This window comes from Rhamphochromis longiceps, linkage group LG3 (assembly GCF_057381845.1).
Source record: "Rhamphochromis longiceps isolate RC_006_pf linkage group LG3, R_longiceps_female_GT1.1, whole genome shotgun sequence".
In the NCBI taxonomy this organism is placed as follows: Eukaryota; Metazoa; Chordata; class Actinopteri; order Cichliformes; family Cichlidae; genus Rhamphochromis; species Rhamphochromis longiceps.
The window spans coordinates 39,654,446-39,674,938 of NC_140559.1; the positions used below are offsets into that span (position 1 = coordinate 39,654,446).

Genomic DNA, 20,493 nt, shown 5'->3' on the forward strand with positions numbered 1-20,493 from the left:
TTCCTGTCTGTGAAGTGGGCTGTCACCCAGAACGTTTTCCGCTATCTCTATGGAGCAAAATTTACAGTGATGACAGACAATAATCCACTCACATATGTTTTAACATCTGCAAAGTTGGACGCAGTAGGGCATTGCTGGTTGGCCGTACTTTCCAGTTTTGATTTTGACATTGAGTATAGCGCTGGGAAGAACAACCAAGATGCAGATGGGCTGTTGAGACGTCCGTATCGGCATGCCTGTGATATATCTGATCAGAGTTCTAATGATGAGGAAAATGCCATTGAAGGCTTTACTGCACAGCTCTTGCACCGCAACAAAGAGCCAGATTTTCCAACCGAGGCAGTAAAGGCAGTATGCAAGAGACATGAGTATTCCTCAACTCTTGAGGAGGAGGCAGCAGTACCATCGTCTGCACGAGTACAATGTTTGGCTATTGGAGCCTCTGCAATACCAGCAGATTTCTGTCAAACTGATGTAGCTGGGCCATGCCCCCTGAAGCAGATGTCTCTTTCCGATTGGCTACGTGAACAGAAAATAGATCTGGAGAGCTGAGAGAGTCTTGCAGAAAGCTACCAGTTAGCCATTGAGCACAGTCAAAAGAGTGCTTTGCGAAACAAACAAAGGTTTGACAGTCAAGTGCGGGAATCCACCCTTGCCAAGGGAAATAGAGTTGTTTTGAGGACTTGTTCAGACTCACCCTGTTGAATCAGTCTCAAAAGATTCTCCTTCACCTTATGATGTTTCCACTGAGGTCATTGAAGAAGTGAGGAACAGGAAGTTACTTGTTGGACTATTTGACCATATCCTACATTTATAGTGCACAAAAGTTAAAAAGATTGAACTCGTCTCCTTCTGCAGTACCAGGTAATACCAGGTATTACCGGTTTGCCTCACCGCAGGAGGCACTGTGGCTTAGCTGGTCAAAGCGCCTGTCTAGTAAACAGGAGACCCTGGGTTCAAATCCCAGCAGTGCCTTGCTATTACCATTTGAAACCATCTTCTTCACAGTGTTGATTGCATTGTTAATCTTGGAGTTGGGAAATCTTTCAAAGTCTGTGTATGTCCTCAGTTATCCACCTCACGGTACTCTTGAGAGCTTTAAAAACTTCTTTTCACATCCTGATCCAAGAAGCTTCTTCAGTTCTAGAACAAATGCTGGAGGTGTCCCAGGCATTAAACCGCTAGTGGAGCTTCTGAGAGTTGTTCACCCAATATTGATGTCTTGGGCGTGTATAAATCTTCATTGTGTCCTCTTTTGGAAACGAAACGTAACTCCCAATGCTTCCCGCCATCAGCACTCGTTAATGAAATGTAATGGCATTGGTAGGGAGGTAAGGCACTGCCGGGATTTGAACCCAGGATCTCCTGTTTACGAGACAGGCGCTTTGGCCAGCTAAGCCACAGCGCCTTGAGCTGTGTGCCTCTGGCTACTGCCCAACAGCTGGTGGGGAAAAATGTGACGAACCGATTCAAACCTGTGTCTGCAGAGGTTACTTGGTTTTTCCCTTCCCTGAAGGAGGCACTGTAGCTTAGCCGGTCAAAGCACCTGTCTTGTAAACAGGAGATCCTGGGTTCAAATCCCAGCAGTGCCTGTTGAGCTGTTTCAAAATAAGAGGCAACTTTTCCTCAATGTCAAAATAAAAGAAAGTAAGGTGTTGAATCTCAAGTTTGGAGGCACTAAAGATTTAGCTAAGGACACCCCAGCAGCTGTGCACCACATGCAGGTGAAAAACAATCAAAACTGAAAGTGTACTGAAACTGTGCAACTGTAACAACAGACATAAATGGACCAGTATAGAAACTGGGTGAGGCAGGGTTATATTGAGCTTTCGTCCCAAAAGTACTGTCAACATTCTGCAAATCATTCGAGTTACTGATAAGAGAAGGTAAGACTGTTAGGTGTTGTGTTAAAATAAATGCCCAAGTGTTCTCTATTAAAAACAGCATAAGGAGGTGTTCTAGTCTTCTTGTTTCCTCTTATGTTATGGAAAAGTGTATAGGCAGCAGGAATTTGAGTCAGGTCTCGGTTTTTCTTGATGATGTCACTCCTTTCTCAGCTACACTTGAGAACCATGAGGAACGATCGCTGAAGGTCCTCCATAGGATGAAAGAATTTACTTTAAAGCTGTCGCCAGAGAAATGTCAGTTCTTCAGGACATCTGTCCAATATCTCGGCTATGTTGTATCATCAGAAGGGGTCAAAACAGATCCAGCTGCCCTCACTACCTGGACAAGCCCAGCTAACATCAAGTAGCTTAAGTCTTTCCTTAGGTTCACTGGATATTACAGGAGGTTCATAAAAGACTATTCCAAGCTTGCAATACCCCTTAATCACTTAAGTGCTGGTTGCCTCCCACTGAAGAGAAAATCCAGTCTGTCTGGCAGAAACCACAAGGTTTCTACCAGTGCGGATCTCAAAAAGCCTTTTCACGAAAAATGGACCCCAACCGCTGAAGATACTTTTAAGACATTGATTCTCAAGCTCACAACAGCTCCTGTTCTTGGGTTTGCAGATCCAAAGAGACATTATATTGTGCACACCGATGCAAGCGCCCATGTTCTCGGTGCAGCCTTATATCAAGAACAGGAGAACAAGTTAAGAGTCACTGCCTGTGCCAGTAGGGGTCTCTCCAAGTCCGAGCAAAGGTACCCTGCACACAAGCTTGACTTCCTGTCTGTGAAGTGGGCTGTCACCCAGAACGTTTTCCGCTATCTCTATGGAGCAAAATTTACAGTGATGACAGACAATAATCCACTCACATATGTTTTAACATCTGCAAAGTTGGACGCAGTAGGGCATTGCTGGTTGGCCGTACTTTCCAGTTTTGATTTTGACATTGAGTATAGCGCTGGGAAGAACAACCAAGATGCAGATGGGCTGTTGAGACGTCCGTATCGGCATGCCTGTGATATATCTGATCAGAGTTCTAATGATGAGGAAAATGCCATTGAAGGCTTTACTGCACAGCTCTTGCACCGCAACAAAGAGCCAGATTTTCCAACCGAGGCAGTAAAGGCAGTATGCAAGAGACATGAGTATTCCTCAACTCTTGAGGAGGAGGCAGCAGTACCATCGTCTGCACGAGTACAATGTTTGGCTATTGGAGCCTCTGCAATACCAGCAGATTTCTGTCAAACTGATGTAGCTGGGCCATGCCCCCTGAAGCAGATGTCTCTTTCCGATTGGCTACGTGAACAGAAAATAGATCTGGAGAGCTGAGAGAGTCTTGCAGAAAGCTACCAGTTAGCCATTGAGCACAGTCAAAAGAGTGCTTTGCGAAACAAACAAAGGTTTGACAGTCAAGTGCGGGAATCCACCCTTGCCAAGGGAAATAGAGTTGTTTTGAGGACTTGTTCAGACTCACCCTGTTGAATCAGTCTCAAAAGATTCTCCTTCACCTTATGATGTTTCCACTGAGGTCATTGAAGAAGTGAGGAACAGGAAGTTACTTGTTGGACTATTTGACCATATCCTACATTTATAGTGCACAAAAGTTAAAAAGATTGAACTCGTCTCCTTCTGCAGTACCAGGTAATACCAGGTATTACCGGTTTGCCTCACCGCAGGAGGCACTGTGGCTTAGCTGGTCAAAGCGCCTGTCTAGTAAACAGGAGACCCTGGGTTCAAATCCCAGCAGTGCCTTGCTATTACCATTTGAAACCATCTTCTTCACAGTGTTGATTGCATTGTTAATCTTGGAGTTGGGAAATCTTTCAAAGTCTGTGTATGTCCTCAGTTATCCACCTCACGGTACTCTTGAGAGCTTTAAAAACTTCTTTTCACATCCTGATCCAAGAAGCTTCTTCAGTTCTAGAACAAATGCTGGAGGTGTCCCAGGCATTAAACCGCTAGTGGAGCTTCTGAGAGTTGTTCACCCAATATTGATGTCTTGGGCGTGTATAAATCTTCATTGTGTCCTCTTTTGGAAACGAAGCATAACTCCCAATGCTTCCCGCCATCAGCACTCGTTAATGAAATGTAATGGCATTGGTAGGGAGGTAAGGCACTGCCGGGATTTGAACCCAGGATCTCCTGTTTACGAGACAGGCGCTTTGGCCAGCTAAGCCACAGCGCCTTGAGCTGTGTGCCTCTGGCTACTGCCCAACAGCTGGTGGGGAAAAATGTGACGAACCGATTCAAACCTGTGTCTGCAGAGGTTACTTGGTTTTTCCCTTCCCTGAAGGAGGCACTGTAGCTTAGCCGGTCAAAGCACCTGTCTTGTAAACAGGAGATCCTGGGTTCAAATCCCAGCAGTGCCTGTTGAGCTGTTTCAAAATAAGAGGCAACTTTTCCTCAATGTCAAAATAAAAGAAAGTAAGGTGTTGAATCTCAAGTTTGGAGGCACTAAAGATTTAGCTAAGGACACCCCAGCAGCTGTGCACCACATGCAGGTGAAAAACAATCAAAACTGAAAGTGTACTAAAACATGAAACTGCGCAACTGTAACAACAGACATAAATGGACCAGTATAGAAACTGGGTGAGGCAGGGTTATATTGAGCTTTCGTCCCAAAAGTACTGTCAACATTCTGCAAATCATTCGAGTTACTGATAAGAGAAGGTAAGACTGTTAGGTGTTGTGTTAAAATAAATGCCCAAGTGTTCTCTATTAAAAACAGCATAAGGAGGTGTTCTAGTCTTCTTGTTTCCTCTTATGTTATGGAAAAGTGTATAGGCAGCAGGAATTTGAGTCAGGTCTCGGTTTTTCTTGATGATGTCACTCCTTTCTCAGCTACACTTGAGAACCATGAGGAACGATCGCTGAAGGTCCTCCATAGGATGAAAGAATTTACTTTAAAGCTGTCGCCAGAGAAATGTCAGTTCTTCAGGACATCTGTCCAATATCTCGGCTATGTTGTATCATCAGAAGGGGTCAAAACAGATCCAGCTGCCCTCACTACCTGGACAAGCCCAGCTAACATCAAGTAGCTTAAGTCTTTCCTTAGGTTCACTGGATATTACAGGAGGTTCATAAAAGACTATTCCAAGCTTGCAATACCCCTTAATCACTTAAGTGCTGGTTGCCTCCCACTGAAGAGAAAATCCAGTCTGTCTGGCAGAAACCACAAGGTTTCTACCAGTGCGGATCTCAAAAAGCCTTTTCACGAAAAATGGACCCCAACCGCTGAAGATACTTTTAAGACATTGATTCTCAAGCTCACAACAGCTCCTGTTCTTGGGTTTGCAGATCCAAAGAGACATTATATTGTGCACACCGATGCAAGCGCCCATGTTCTCGGTGCAGCCTTATATCAAGAACAGGAGAACAAGTTAAGAGTCACTGCCTGTGCCAGTAGGGGTCTCTCCAAGTCCGAGCAAAGGTACCCTGCACACAAGCTTGACTTCCTGTCTGTGAAGTGGGCTGTCACCCAGAACGTTTTCCGCTATCTCTATGGAGCAAAATTTACAGTGATGACAGACAATAATCCACTCACATATGTTTTAACATCTGCAAAGTTGGACGCAGTAGGGCATTGCTGGTTGGCCGTACTTTCCAGTTTTGATTTTGACATTGAGTATAGCGCTGGGAAGAACAACCAAGATGCAGATGGGCTGTTGAGACGTCCGTATCGGCATGCCTGTGATATATCTGATCAGAGTTCTAATGATGAGGAAAATGCCATTGAAGGCTTTACTGCACAGCTCTTGCACCGCAACAAAGAGCCAGATTTTCCAACCGAGGCAGTAAAGGCAGTATGCAAGAGACATGAGTATTCCTCAACTCTTGAGGAGGAGGCAGCAGTACCATCGTCTGCACGAGTACAATGTTTGGCTATTGGAGCCTCTGCAATACCAGCAGATTTCTGTCAAACTGATGTAGCTGGGCCATGCCCCCTGAAGCAGATGTCTCTTTCCGATTGGCTACGTGAACAGAAAATAGATCTGGAGAGCTGAGAGAGTCTTGCAGAAAGCTACCAGTTAGCCATTGAGCACAGTCAAAAGAGTGCTTTGCGAAACAAACAAAGGTTTGACAGTCAAGTGCGGGAATCCACCCTTGCCAAGGGAAATAGAGTTGTTTTGAGGACTTGTTCAGACTCACCCTGTTGAATCAGTCTCAAAAGATTCTCCTTCACCTTATGATGTTTCCACTGAGGTCATTGAAGAAGTGAGGAACAGGAAGTTACTTGTTGGACTATTTGACCATATCCTACATTTATAGTGCACAAAAGTTAAAAAGATTGAACTCGTCTCCTTCTGCAGTACCAGGTAATACCAGGTATTACCGGTTTGCCTCACCGCAGGAGGCACTGTGGCTTAGCTGGTCAAAGCGCCTGTCTAGTAAACAGGAGACCCTGGGTTCAAATCCCAGCAGTGCCTTGCTATTACCATTTGAAACCATCTTCTTCACAGTGTTGATTGCATTGTTAATCTTGGAGTTGGGAAATCTTTCAAAGTCTGTGTATGTCCTCAGTTATCCACCTCACGGTACTCTTGAGAGCTTTAAAAACTTCTTTTCACATCCTGATCCAAGAAGCTTCTTCAGTTCTAGAACAAATGCTGGAGGTGTCCCAGGCATTAAACCGCTAGTGGAGCTTCTGAGAGTTGTTCACCCAATATTGATGTCTTGGGCGTGTATAAATCTTCATTGTGTCCTCTTTTGGAAACGAAACGTAACTCCCAATGCTTCCCGCCATCAGCACTCGTTAATGAAATGTAATGGCATTGGTAGGGAGGTAAGGCACTGCCGGGATTTGAACCCAGGATCTCCTGTTTACGAGACAGGCGCTTTGGCCAGCTAAGCCACAGCGCCTTGAGCTGTGTGCCTCTGGCTACTGCCCAACAGCTGGTGGGGAAAAATGTGACGAACCGATTCAAACCTGTGTCTGCAGAGGTTACTTGGTTTTTCCCTTCCCTGAAGGAGGCACTGTAGCTTAGCCGGTCAAAGCACCTGTCTTGTAAACAGGAGATCCTGGGTTCAAATCCCAGCAGTGCCTGTTGAGCTGTTTCAAAATAAGAGGCAACTTTTCCTCAATGTCAAAATAAAAGAAAGTAAGGTGTTGAATCTCAAGTTTGGAGGCACTAAAGATTTAGCTAAGGACACCCCAGCAGCTGTGCACCACATGCAGGTGAAAAACAATCAAAACTGAAAGTGTACTAAAACATGAAACTGTGCAACTGTAACAACAGACATAAATGGACCAGTATAGAAACTGGGTGAGGCAGGGTTATATTGAGCTTTCGTCCCAAAAGTACTGTCAACATTCTGCAAATCATTCGAGTTACTGATAAGAGAAGGTAAGACTGTTAGGTGTTGTGTTAAAATAAATGCCCAAGTGTTCTCTATTAAAAACAGCATAAGGAGGTGTTCTAGTCTTCTTGTTTCCTCTTATGTTATGGAAAAGTGTATAGGCAGCAGGAATTTGAGTCAGGTCTCGGTTTTTCTTGATGATGTCACTCCTTTCTCAGCTACACTTGAGAACCATGAGGAACGATCGCTGAAGGTCCTCCATAGGATGAAAGAATTTACTTTAAAGCTGTCGCCAGAGAAATGTCAGTTCTTCAGGACATCTGTCCAATATCTCGGCTATGTTGTATCATCAGAAGGGGTCAAAACAGATCCAGCTGCCCTCACTACCTGGACAAGCCCAGCTAACATCAAGTAGCTTAAGTCTTTCCTTAGGTTCACTGGATATTACAGGAGGTTCATAAAAGACTATTCCAAGCTTGCAATACCCCTTAATCACTTAAGTGCTGGTTGCCTCCCACTGAAGAGAAAATCCAGTCTGTCTGGCAGAAACCACAAGGTTTCTACCAGTGCGGATCTCAAAAAGCCTTTTCACGAAAAATGGACCCCAACCGCTGAAGATACTTTTAAGACATTGATTCTCAAGCTCACAACAGCTCCTGTTCTTGGGTTTGCAGATCCAAAGAGACATTATATTGTGCACACCGATGCAAGCGCCCATGTTCTCGGTGCAGCCTTATATCAAGAACAGGAGAACAAGTTAAGAGTCACTGCCTGTGCCAGTAGGGGTCTCTCCAAGTCCGAGCAAAGGTACCCTGCACACAAGCTTGACTTCCTGTCTGTGAAGTGGGCTGTCACCCAGAACGTTTTCCGCTATCTCTATGGAGCAAAATTTACAGTGATGACAGACAATAATCCACTCACATATGTTTTAACATCTGCAAAGTTGGACGCAGTAGGGCATTGCTGGTTGGCCGTACTTTCCAGTTTTGATTTTGACATTGAGTATAGCGCTGGGAAGAACAACCAAGATGCAGATGGGCTGTTGAGACGTCCGTATCGGCATGCCTGTGATATATCTGATCAGAGTTCTAATGATGAGGAAAATGCCATTGAAGGCTTTACTGCACAGCTCTTGCACCGCAACAAAGAGCCAGATTTTCCAACCGAGGCAGTAAAGGCAGTATGCAAGAGACATGAGTATTCCTCAACTCTTGAGGAGGAGGCAGCAGTACCATCGTCTGCACGAGTACAATGTTTGGCTATTGGAGCCTCTGCAATACCAGCAGATTTCTGTCAAACTGATGTAGCTGGGCCATGCCCCCTGAAGCAGATGTCTCTTTCCGATTGGCTACGTGAACAGAAAATAGATCTGGAGAGCTGAGAGAGTCTTGCAGAAAGCTACCAGTTAGCCATTGAGCACAGTCAAAAGAGTGCTTTGCGAAACAAACAAAGGTTTGACAGTCAAGTGCGGGAATCCACCCTTGCCAAGGGAAATAGAGTTGTTTTGAGGACTTGTTCAGACTCACCCTGTTGAATCAGTCTCAAAAGATTCTCCTTCACCTTATGATGTTTCCACTGAGGTCATTGAAGAAGTGAGGAACAGGAAGTTACTTGTTGGACTATTTGACCATATCCTACATTTATAGTGCACAAAAGTTAAAAAGATTGAACTCGTCTCCTTCTGCAGTACCAGGTAATACCAGGTATTACCGGTTTGCCTCACCGCAGGAGGCACTGTGGCTTAGCTGGTCAAAGCGCCTGTCTAGTAAACAGGAGACCCTGGGTTCAAATCCCAGCAGTGCCTTGCTATTACCATTTGAAACCATCTTCTTCACAGTGTTGATTGCATTGTTAATCTTGGAGTTGGGAAATCTTTCAAAGTCTGTGTATGTCCTCAGTTATCCACCTCACGGTACTCTTGAGAGCTTTAAAAACTTCTTTTCACATCCTGATCCAAGAAGCTTCTTCAGTTCTAGAACAAATGCTGGAGGTGTCCCAGGCATTAAACCGCTAGTGGAGCTTCTGAGAGTTGTTCACCCAATATTGATGTCTTGGGCGTGTATAAATCTTCATTGTGTCCTCTTTTGGAAACGAAGCGTAACTCCCAATGCTTCCCGCCATCAGCACTCGTTAATGAAATGTAATGGCATTGGTAGGGAGGTAAGGCACTGCCGGGATTTGAACCCAGGATCTCCTGTTTACGAGACAGGCGCTTTGGCCAGCTAAGCCACAGCGCCTTGAGCTGTGTGCCTCTGGCTACTGCCCAACAGCTGGTGGGGAAAAATGTGACGAACCGATTCAAACCTGTGTCTGCAGAGGTTACTTGGTTTTTCCCTTCCCTGAAGGAGGCACTGTAGCTTAGCCGGTCAAAGCACCTGTCTTGTAAACAGGAGATCCTGGGTTCAAATCCCAGCAGTGCCTGTTGAGCTGTTTCAAAATAAGAGGCAACTTTTCCTCAATGTCAAAATAAAAGAAAGTAAGGTGTTGAATCTCAAGTTTGGAGGCACTAAAGATTTAGCTAAGGACACCCCAGCAGCTGTGCACCACATGCAGGTGAAAAACAATCAAAACTGAAAGTGTACTAAAACATGAAACTGCGCAACTGTAACAACAGACATAAATGGACCAGTATAGAAACTGGGTGAGGCAGGGTTATATTGAGCTTTCGTCCCAAAAGTACTGTCAACATTCTGCAAATCATTCGAGTTACTGATAAGAGAAGGTAAGACTGTTAGGTGTTGTGTTAAAATAAATGCCCAAGTGTTCTCTATTAAAAACAGCATAAGGAGGTGTTCTAGTCTTCTTGTTTCCTCTTATGTTATGGAAAAGTGTATAGGCAGCAGGAATTTGAGTCAGGTCTCGGTTTTTCTTGATGATGTCACTCCTTTCTCAGCTACACTTGAGAACCATGAGGAACGATCGCTGAAGGTCCTCCATAGGATGAAAGAATTTACTTTAAAGCTGTCGCCAGAGAAATGTCAGTTCTTCAGGACATCTGTCCAATATCTCGGCTATGTTGTATCATCAGAAGGGGTCAAAACAGATCCAGCTGCCCTCACTACCTGGACAAGCCCAGCTAACATCAAGTAGCTTAAGTCTTTCCTTAGGTTCACTGGATATTACAGGAGGTTCATAAAAGACTATTCCAAGCTTGCAATACCCCTTAATCACTTAAGTGCTGGTTGCCTCCCACTGAAGAGAAAATCCAGTCTGTCTGGCAGAAACCACAAGGTTTCTACCAGTGCGGATCTCAAAAAGCCTTTTCACGAAAAATGGACCCCAACCGCTGAAGATACTTTTAAGACATTGATTCTCAAGCTCACAACAGCTCCTGTTCTTGGGTTTGCAGATCCAAAGAGACATTATATTGTGCACACCGATGCAAGCGCCCATGTTCTCGGTGCAGCCTTATATCAAGAACAGGAGAACAAGTTAAGAGTCACTGCCTGTGCCAGTAGGGGTCTCTCCAAGTCCGAGCAAAGGTACCCTGCACACAAGCTTGACTTCCTGTCTGTGAAGTGGGCTGTCACCCAGAACGTTTTCCGCTATCTCTATGGAGCAAAATTTACAGTGATGACAGACAATAATCCACTCACATATGTTTTAACATCTGCAAAGTTGGACGCAGTAGGGCATTGCTGGTTGGCCGTACTTTCCAGTTTTGATTTTGACATTGAGTATAGCGCTGGGAAGAACAACCAAGATGCAGATGGGCTGTTGAGACGTCCGTATCGGCATGCCTGTGATATATCTGATCAGAGTTCTAATGATGAGGAAAATGCCATTGAAGGCTTTACTGCACAGCTCTTGCACCGCAACAAAGAGCCAGATTTTCCAACCGAGGCAGTAAAGGCAGTATGCAAGAGACATGAGTATTCCTCAACTCTTGAGGAGGAGGCAGCAGTACCATCGTCTGCACGAGTACAATGTTTGGCTATTGGAGCCTCTGCAATACCAGCAGATTTCTGTCAAACTGATGTAGCTGGGCCATGCCCCCTGAAGCAGATGTCTCTTTCCGATTGGCTACGTGAACAGAAAATAGATCTGGAGAGCTGAGAGAGTCTTGCAGAAAGCTACCAGTTAGCCATTGAGCACAGTCAAAAGAGTGCTTTGCGAAACAAACAAAGGTTTGACAGTCAAGTGCGGGAATCCACCCTTGCCAAGGGAAATAGAGTTGTTTTGAGGACTTGTTCAGACTCACCCTGTTGAATCAGTCTCAAAAGATTCTCCTTCACCTTATGATGTTTCCACTGAGGTCATTGAAGAAGTGAGGAACAGGAAGTTACTTGTTGGACTATTTGACCATATCCTACATTTATAGTGCACAAAAGTTAAAAAGATTGAACTCGTCTCCTTCTGCAGTACCAGGTAATACCAGGTATTACCGGTTTGCCTCACCGCAGGAGGCACTGTGGCTTAGCTGGTCAAAGCGCCTGTCTAGTAAACAGGAGACCCTGGGTTCAAATCCCAGCAGTGCCTTGCTATTACCATTTGAAACCATCTTCTTCACAGTGTTGATTGCATTGTTAATCTTGGAGTTGGGAAATCTTTCAAAGTCTGTGTATGTCCTCAGTTATCCACCTCACGGTACTCTTGAGAGCTTTAAAAACTTCTTTTCACATCCTGATCCAAGAAGCTTCTTCAGTTCTAGAACAAATGCTGGAGGTGTCCCAGGCATTAAACCGCTAGTGGAGCTTCTGAGAGTTGTTCACCCAATATTGATGTCTTGGGCGTGTATAAATCTTCATTGTGTCCTCTTTTGGAAACGAAGCGTAACTCCCAATGCTTCCCGCCATCAGCACTCGTTAATGAAATGTAATGGCATTGGTAGGGAGGTAAGGCACTGCCGGGATTTGAACCCAGGATCTCCTGTTTACGAGACAGGCGCTTTGGCCAGCTAAGCCACAGCGCCTTGAGCTGTGTGCCTCTGGCTACTGCCCAACAGCTGGTGGGGAAAAATGTGACGAACCGATTCAAACCTGTGTCTGCAGAGGTTACTTGGTTTTTCCCTTCCCTGAAGGAGGCACTGTAGCTTAGCCGGTCAAAGCACCTGTCTTGTAAACAGGAGATCCTGGGTTCAAATCCCAGCAGTGCCTGTTGAGCTGTTTCAAAATAAGAAGTTCTGTGTAGGCAACTTTTCCTCAATGTCAAAATAAAAGAAAGTAAGGTGTTGAATCTCAAGTTTGGAGGCACTAAAGATTTAGCAAAGGACACCCCAGCAGCTGTGCACCACATGAAGATGAAAAACAATCAAAACTGAAAGTGTACTCAAACATGAAACTGCGCAACTGTAACAACAGACATAAATGGACCAGTATAGAAACTGGGTGAGGTAGGGTTATATTGAGCTTTCGTCCCAAAAGTAATATCAACATTCTTCAAATCATTCGATTTACTGATAAGAGAAGGTAATACTGTTAGGTGTTGTGTTAAAATAAATGCCCAAGTGTTCTCTATTAAAAACAGCATAAGGAGGTGTTCTAGTCTTCTTGTTTCCTCTTATGTTATGGAAAAGTGTATAGGCAGCAGGAATTTGAGTCAGGTCTCGGTTTTTCTTGATGATGTCACTCCTTTCTCAGCTACACTTGAGAACCTTGAGGAACGATCGCTGAAGGTCCTCCATAGGATGAAAGAATTTACTTTAAAGCTGTCGCCAGAGAAATGTCCGTTCTTCAGGACATCTGTCCAATATTTCGGCTATGTTGTATCATCAGAAGGGGTCAAAACAGATCCAGCTGCCCTCACTACCTGGCCAAGACCAGCTAACATCAAGTAGCTTAAGTCTTTCCTTGGGTTCACTGGATATTACAGGAGGTTTATAAAAGACTATTCCAAGCTTGCAATACCCCTTAATCACTTACAGTTTTTTCTGAATGCTTAAACCCTAACTGTGATTCCTGTAGCACAACCTCTAAAACTATTCAGACTTATAGCAAAACCACTCACTGAGTTTGCAAAACTAAAAGCACAAAAACTGCTTTGCACTCAGTTTGCAATTTTGTAACAGACACTTTGCAAAACTGTAGGCACAATTCACTGCACAACACTCAATTACCAAATTTCCAACACACTCCTAGCAAAAGTATACACATGTATGGCTATCATTAACACTAATTTGCCAACTGTCTGGCACACTTTCACATGTGAAATCTTTTTTAGATAATTAGTTCACTTTGCAATCAGCCTAAGCACTATAATACAGGTAAGCTGTGTGTGCGGAGTACAATGGAGGGAGCAGAAAGAGTGAGAAGTAGAGGAGGCCGAGGAAGAGGACGTGGAGGTCAAGAAGTAGGATGAAGAGGACGACAAGGACAAGGAGGAGCAAGAGGAAGACGAGGAGGGGGGAGAGGAAGGGTAGGAAGAGTAAGAAATCGAATTGCTGATGACATCAGAGCTACAATAGTGGACCATGTAATCAACCGTGGAATGACCCTGAGGGTAGCTGGCCAACGGGTCCAGCCCAACTCGAGCCGCTACACTGTAGCAAGTACCATAAGGACATCTTGAAATGAGAATCGGTTAGTACAGTCACTTCGCACAAAGATTTGTAGCACTGCCATATGCCAATGAGAAACACACCAATACCACTGATGTAAAAATACTGAAATTGTTACTTTACAGAATTGCGAGATGACCAGATGCTGGGGGCAGAGGAAGCATGTTCACTGCAGACCAAGTAACCCATATAGTCATTATGGCGATTGCAAATAATCCTATACTTGGAAATAAACACTTGTGTTTGTTTTGATGTGTTTGAATAAACACCAGTACTTGAAGTTTGGATCCCTCTATGCTTATGGATCTATGACAGAAGTATGAGCTCAAACTGACAAGCCTACCTTGTGCCTACCTTGTGCACAGAGAAAGCAAAAGCCAGATGTGTTTTGTATTCATACCATAAGTGTGCAGTTGGCGCATTGTGTGCTTAGTAGATGATGGCTTGTGTGTACTGTTTGATACGGAAACACCATTTTTACAAAGGTGTGAAGGGTTAATCTAGCTGTGTTCGCTTTTGCAAGAGAACTAAAATGTTTTGATAATTGGGTGACAGGTTTTATTTATTTGTGTGAAGAGTTTTGCAAAATTAGCTAATAGTTACAAAAAATGTGCTTAAGCAATCAGAAAAAACTGTAAGTGTTTGGTTTCTCCCACTGAAGAGAAAATCCAGTCTTTCTGCAAAATTTTATACATGTTAGGCATTTCTGTTAACCACAGTATTGTTGAAAAAAAAATACATGCCTGTTTTAAGATCATATTATAGTGCAGTAGACAAGGTATCTACTGTAAATATATTTGAATAAGCCACCTACAATATGTCATGAAAAATAAAATGTTTTGATCCTGCTCACCTTTAACTGACATCCAGCTCTGTGCTGACTCTCTTCCTGAGTACTAACACTTGTAGAAACCTTCATCAGAATCTGACACTGCAGAGATTTTCAGCTCCCCTCGGGTATCATTTTGAATAAGTATGTCATTGTGATAGTGTAATGGGAAGGCTTCAGGACCCAGGGGACCCAATGGAGGGTATAAAAGTGGAAGTAGCAGCAGCTGCTCTTCATTTCCACTGATGAGCGGCTGTGAACAATGGTTTTGTGAGTAGGTGAAGAGCCTGAGAAGTTTTCATTGTCTGCTACACAAACCGTTGTTTTAAACCTCTACAGCAGAGGTTCGAGGTACAGGCTGTTTTTCTTTTAGTGCTTTTTTTTTTAATTTGTTGAAATGTATTTGATGTTTATTGTATTTTGTTTTTAGTAGTGATTTCAGAAGATAAGCCAAGATAAGCCACATGTGCAGCATACCTCTGCTGGAGGTATGTTAACTTAATATATTTGGACATTTAAAAAAGTATATTTATGCACTATAATCTATTTTATATTGTATTGCCTCCTGCAGGGCAGGCTGCACATGTGAATTTGTCACTTTTTTTTTCTCCTTCTCCTTTTTGTTGCGTTTTTGGTTTTAGTAGGGTTACCTTTTAAAACAGTTTTAGTCGGGCAATATGCAATCCCTGAGCTGGGCTCTTACCTTAGGGGAGTTAGGTCTTTTAGAGGTGCTCCGTGTGGATTTGCAGTGAATGTTTTATTAAGAGTGATTTTTAGTGCCACCCATTATTGCCTGAACTAAAACACTTAGTGCATGCGATAAGTGTTCTGTTGGGCTCGTATTTATTTGGGGTGGATTTGTTTCTTTTAAAGCAACGAGCATCTGGGACCGCCAAGGGAGAGCAAGCCCTCAGGTGATAGTTGCATTGCTGGCAGGTTGCACCAATAACACTATCTTGTGATCGTTAGTGACTTTTTCCATTTTGATGTTTTAGGCCTTTTGCAAACCCTTTGTGTTCTTTCAAAATAATAAATTTTAACATATCTGACCGATATTGACCCTCTTGTCCTGTTTGTTCTGGGCTCGTTCCTGTGAGAGCTTTGGGCCTGAAAGGTTGCACAAGTAGTATAGAGGCCCTTAGCAGTTATTTGGTGGCGTTTACTCGCTACAATAGAAAAACACATTGGAAAGTATTTTTTCTCTCTTGAACTGCAGCTCAGACTAACAGAACTTCCTTCAGTCACAGGATGAACAGGATTCATCAGGATAGGATCATAATCTGCAAAACAGTCAAATCACATTAGTTCTGGTCACACTATTAGGGATGGAAAGAGCCTTAACAACAACAACAAAATCAATTGCACAAAGTTAGCGATAAGAAGTGAGACGGCCTATAGAAAGGAGACTATGGCACTGTACGAGTGGAGTCTGGAAAATAACCTGACTCTCAACATCAGTATAACTAGAGAAATGATAGTGGACTACCGGAAACGGCCAGTCATGGAACACCAGCCCATCCACATAAACAGTACCAAGGTTGAAAGGGTCAGCAGCTTCAAATTCCTTGGAGTCAACATCACCGAGGACTTCTCCTGGACCCTTACACACACTGCTATCAGGAAAGCTCGCCAGCGACTCTACTTCCTGAGGAGGCTGAGGAAGTTTGGCATGAATGCCAACATCACCTCAAATTTCTACAGGTGAGCAATCGAGAGCTTGCTGACGAGCTGCATTACAGTTTGGTACGGAAGCTGCTCTGCCAGCAGCCGTAAATCACTACAGAGGGTGGTGAAGACAGCAGAGCACATCACTGACATGAGGCTTCCTGCCATTCAGGACATTTCTTCAGCGATGCCTCCGTAAAGCACACAGCATCATCAAGGACCACAGCCACCCAACACATCAGCTCTTCTCCTTGTTACCATCTGACAGACGTTACAGGAGTCTGTCTGCTCGGACTACAAGACTTAAAAACTGTTTTTACCACCAAGCCATACGACACCTCAACCACAACACTTAAACAAACACACACACTCCACAGGATGCACTCAGAAGCTACCCTGCAGCTTCACAAGTACTCTGTATAATCTGCGCTGGTCACTCCACTTTATTGGTATTTATAAAAGTGCAATACTGTAACAACTGCCCCCCCCCCCCCCCCCCCCCCAAAAAAAAAGAACTTTTGCACTGTTCAGTTTGTACTGCTGCTCATTCCTGCCACTGTGCAATATCCCATATATTAATATATGGGATATTGCACAATATCAAGTCTGGAATTTAAATTTACTCTACATTCAGCTGAATATGACAAAGAGAACCAGATCTGAGGTTTGGTGTTTTGTTTTTGTTTTTTTGTAGGCAAGAGTCTAGACAGAAGTCCAGACTTGCTTCCCCTGGCCACTCTTCCATGGTCTCACTGTGGTTATACAGGGACTGAATAGGCTGTGACAATGAGCCAGGTATCCCATGCAGGATACCCCGAGAGATGCAAACAGTGCTTTCTCTAATTCCACAAGGCAAATGCAGATTGGTTGGGCAAATTCCCACTTACCCTCAAGGGATAGGATGCAGGACTCTTTGACAGGTGTCCAGCATCTTATGGTTTCACCAACTCAAAAGTGGTAATCAGTTGACAGTTCAGCTCATTTCTTTACCCAATTGTCCAGAATATACAAAAAATTTAAATGATAAAATTGACTGTTGATTTCTGGTAGGTGGGCATCATAAGAGTTTTCAGAATTATTCTACATCTGGCACCCCACCCAGGACCAATTTGCCTTGAGAGTCTACCAGCAGAATGTAACCCCTGTACTGTGATACAGTGGTGATTCACAGAGGGGGCATGTCTGAACTACTGAGAAAAATATGTAGGTCTTTGTTTTCACATACAATGACTTACAGCAGGTAATTGGGGCAATCATTTACATACAGTGTACAGTGATGTTGACTGCGTTGCTGAAATCTCCTGATCCAGACTCACACCAGTACACTGCAGTATCTGACTTTGATGTGTTGATGTCACATGTGGATCCAGTCATTCTGCTACAGTCAGAGTACAGTCGGCCGTCCTCAGAGAACTTCCTCACTCTCCACTCAGTGAAGTTTCCCTCACAGGTCAGTGAGACAGAGTCAGAGGTGAAGTGTCGCACTCTGTCAGGACTCACTGTGAGAGACGCTGCTGAATTAACATCTGAAAACAACATGCAGTGAAGACACAAAGCTCAGAAATGTTAAATGTTTCTGGTATTTTTTGATGGTCAGTGCTGATAACTTAACAATTTGTGGTTTGTTTGTTTTTTTTAGTGAACTTATTTTTTTTAACTTGAACAAGAAGGTCCCGAGTTCAATTCCACCATCAGGCCAGGGTCTTTCTGTGTGGAGTTTGCATGTTCTCCCCGTGTTTAAGTGGGTTCCCTCTGGGTACTCCGGCTTCTTCCCACCGTCCAAAGACATGCAGTTTGTGGGGATAGGTTAATTGGTTAAACCAAATTGCCCATAGGTGTGAATCTGTGAGTGAATGTGGGCGCGAATGGTTGTCTGTCTCTGTGTGTTGGCCCTGTGACAGACTGGCGACCTGTCCAGGGTGTACCCTGCCTCTCGCCCTATGACAGCTGGGATAGGCCCCAGCGCCCCCCGTGACCCTGAAAAGGATAAGCAGAAGTGAATGGATGGATGGATCGAATAAATAACAAAAATCTCAAACAACACTATCCAGAATCTTAAGCCATGTTCCATTTCTTCATAGTTTTAAGGAAAATGTAAAATTGGTGAAATGACATAACATGTATAAATATAAATGGAAATTTAGTCTACAAGTTTATAGTCTACACCTTCTATGTGTTTATGAATCAAAGTAATAATAGGTTAATTGAAGAACAAACAATTTAATGAACATCCCATCTCCATCGTTTTCTAACAGGAAACTGAGTTCATGTTGTTTCTGCCTCAAACAACTCCTTTAAATTCTAGACTTTGAATTTAGTCTAGAAAAGTCAACTCAGAACCCAAAACTCAAGACTACTGGAGCAGTGTGGCATCATCTTGACAGAATGGAATAAAAGGCTTAACAACATCCAAAGAAGAACTTTGAAAGACCTCCAGAAAGACCAGAGAATTTTTTCTCGAGACTATTTTAACAAATACAAGAGGAGTAGATTGCTACTGTCTAAGGGCCTGTTGGCTGAAAACCTGGTAGGTTTTCAGCCAACAGGCCCTTAGACAGGCAGCCAAAATCATCAATGACCCCTCCCACATTCTTCACCCCGCATTTCAATGGCTCCCCTCTGGGCGATGCCTCTGCTGCATTTCCTGCAGGACTGAGAGGAGGAGAGCCACCCTTGTCCCCAAAGCCACTCTGCTTTTTAACTCGATAAGAACATTTCCCACACCCATAAACATAAACTACTCTACACTCTTTTTATACTACTGACACTTTTACTCACTTACAGTTATTTATCCCCCTTTAAGTCACTTAAAGGATAAAACTGTGCAATCTTAAAACTGTATATACTGTATATTCTGTGTATTTTTTTTTTATCTCTCTGTTATTACCTGTTTATGCTCTGTACTCATTTTCAATGTCATGCTGCTCTGTTGTATCTTGATTGCCCCTCGGGGATAAATAAAGTCTTTCTGATTCTGATTGTTGTTTATACCTTTAGTCTTTTGTGCTATCACTGTAAGTGAAAAGGGAAAAGGTTAAGAAAAAGAAACAAGTAAACTCAGATTAGCTGGATCACAGTCAGAAATGAAAAGATTGTTTTGCCTTTTCATATGAATAAGTTTTTAAAGGGGTGCATCTGAGTGAAAAAGAGATATTGTTGAATCAAAGTAATCACATAACACCAGCTCATTGAAATGACAGGATGAATAAACAAGCTGACCTGCAGACCAGACAAACTTTGGTTGACTGTGATCAGTGTGATACTCTGGGTCTCCTCTTCCAGCTCTGCACACGTATCCTGCTGTGTGTGTCTGTCCATGAATGATGTAGGAGTCCTGTGCAGTCCCACTGCCATCAGGTAGCAGCTCATAACTGGAGGATTTCTCTGATAGATCAGGAACAGCTTTATACCAGTAGAAGCTCCATCCTGCAGACGGATGTTCAACCTCACAGTTCAGAGTTACTGAGGCTCCAGGACTCAGCCATGATGGAGACACAGTGAGGACAGGACAGGGTTTATCAACTGGAAAGACCTTTTCACATAATGACAACATGTTACAGCGTGAATATGATATACTTTATTTTTTTTGTGTGGCTTCAGCCCTGAATATTCTCACTAAAGCTCCAAATATAATTATTTATCTTTACATTTTTGTTTTCATCTCTTCTGCTGATCCAATTCAGGGTCACAAGGTATTGGACCACATTCTAGGCAGGTCTGTTACCCATTCACATGTACCTACAAGCGTACCTGCGTATGTACCTACAATTTACATTTGCCAATTAACCTATTCCCACTAACTCTCTCGACTGTGGGAAGTATACAGGGAGCGCAGAATTATTAGGCAAGTTGTATTTTTGAGGAATAATTTTATTATTGAACAACAACCATGTTCTCAATGAACCCAAAAAACTCATTAATATCAAAGCTGAATGTTTGTGGAAGTAGTTTTTAGTTTGTTTTTAGTTTGAGCTATTTTAGGGGGATATCTGTGTGTGCAGGTGACTATTACTGTGCATAATTATTAGGCAACTTAACAAAAAACAAATATATACCCATTTCAATTATTTATTTTTACCAGTGACACCAATATAACATCTCCACATTCACAAATATACATTTCTGACATTCAAAAACAAAACAAAAACAAATCAGCGACCAATATAGCCACCTTTCTTTGCAAGGACACTCAAAAGCCTGCCATCCATGGACTCTGTCAGTGTTTTGATCTGTTCACCATCAACATTGCGTGCAGCAGCAACCACAGCCTCCCAGACACTGTTCAGAGAGGTGTACTGTTTTACCTCCTTGTAA

General features: G+C 43.3%; 15 non-coding genes across 15 annotated transcripts; 10 read left to right on the forward strand and 5 right to left on the reverse strand.

The window, feature by feature from the left end:
• Window positions 1–901: 901 nt before the first annotated feature.
• Window positions 902–975, forward strand: trnat-agu (transfer RNA threonine (anticodon AGU)). Its single transcript has one exon. It is a non-coding gene; the product is annotated as a tRNA-Thr (tRNA).
• A 359-nt stretch (window positions 976–1,334) lies between these two features.
• Window positions 1,335–1,408, reverse strand: trnat-cgu (transfer RNA threonine (anticodon CGU)). Its single transcript has one exon. It is a non-coding gene; the product is annotated as a tRNA-Thr (tRNA).
• A 110-nt stretch (window positions 1,409–1,518) lies between these two features.
• trnat-ugu (transfer RNA threonine (anticodon UGU)) lies at window positions 1,519–1,592 on the forward strand. The gene has a single exon. It is a non-coding gene; the product is annotated as a tRNA-Thr (tRNA).
• Window positions 1,593–3,569: 1,977 nt separating this feature from the next.
• On the forward strand, window positions 3,570–3,643 carry trnat-agu (transfer RNA threonine (anticodon AGU)). The gene has a single exon. It is a non-coding gene; the product is annotated as a tRNA-Thr (tRNA).
• A 359-nt stretch (window positions 3,644–4,002) lies between these two features.
• Window positions 4,003–4,076, reverse strand: trnat-cgu (transfer RNA threonine (anticodon CGU)). The gene has a single exon. It is a non-coding gene; the product is annotated as a tRNA-Thr (tRNA).
• Window positions 4,077–4,186: 110 nt separating this feature from the next.
• Window positions 4,187–4,260, forward strand: trnat-ugu (transfer RNA threonine (anticodon UGU)). Its single transcript has one exon. It is a non-coding gene; the product is annotated as a tRNA-Thr (tRNA).
• Window positions 4,261–6,244: 1,984 nt separating this feature from the next.
• Window positions 6,245–6,318, forward strand: trnat-agu (transfer RNA threonine (anticodon AGU)). Its single transcript has one exon. It is a non-coding gene; the product is annotated as a tRNA-Thr (tRNA).
• A 359-nt stretch (window positions 6,319–6,677) lies between these two features.
• Window positions 6,678–6,751, reverse strand: trnat-cgu (transfer RNA threonine (anticodon CGU)). The gene has a single exon. It is a non-coding gene; the product is annotated as a tRNA-Thr (tRNA).
• A 110-nt stretch (window positions 6,752–6,861) lies between these two features.
• Window positions 6,862–6,935, forward strand: trnat-ugu (transfer RNA threonine (anticodon UGU)). The gene has a single exon. It is a non-coding gene; the product is annotated as a tRNA-Thr (tRNA).
• A 1,984-nt stretch (window positions 6,936–8,919) lies between these two features.
• trnat-agu (transfer RNA threonine (anticodon AGU)) lies at window positions 8,920–8,993 on the forward strand. Its single transcript has one exon. It is a non-coding gene; the product is annotated as a tRNA-Thr (tRNA).
• A 359-nt stretch (window positions 8,994–9,352) lies between these two features.
• Window positions 9,353–9,426, reverse strand: trnat-cgu (transfer RNA threonine (anticodon CGU)). The gene has a single exon. It is a non-coding gene; the product is annotated as a tRNA-Thr (tRNA).
• Window positions 9,427–9,536: 110 nt separating this feature from the next.
• trnat-ugu (transfer RNA threonine (anticodon UGU)) lies at window positions 9,537–9,610 on the forward strand. Its single transcript has one exon. It is a non-coding gene; the product is annotated as a tRNA-Thr (tRNA).
• Window positions 9,611–11,594: 1,984 nt separating this feature from the next.
• Window positions 11,595–11,668, forward strand: trnat-agu (transfer RNA threonine (anticodon AGU)). The gene has a single exon. It is a non-coding gene; the product is annotated as a tRNA-Thr (tRNA).
• A 359-nt stretch (window positions 11,669–12,027) lies between these two features.
• trnat-cgu (transfer RNA threonine (anticodon CGU)) lies at window positions 12,028–12,101 on the reverse strand. Its single transcript has one exon. It is a non-coding gene; the product is annotated as a tRNA-Thr (tRNA).
• Window positions 12,102–12,211: 110 nt separating this feature from the next.
• Window positions 12,212–12,285, forward strand: trnat-ugu (transfer RNA threonine (anticodon UGU)). The gene has a single exon. It is a non-coding gene; the product is annotated as a tRNA-Thr (tRNA).
• The last annotated feature ends 8,208 nt before the right edge of the window (window positions 12,286–20,493 follow it).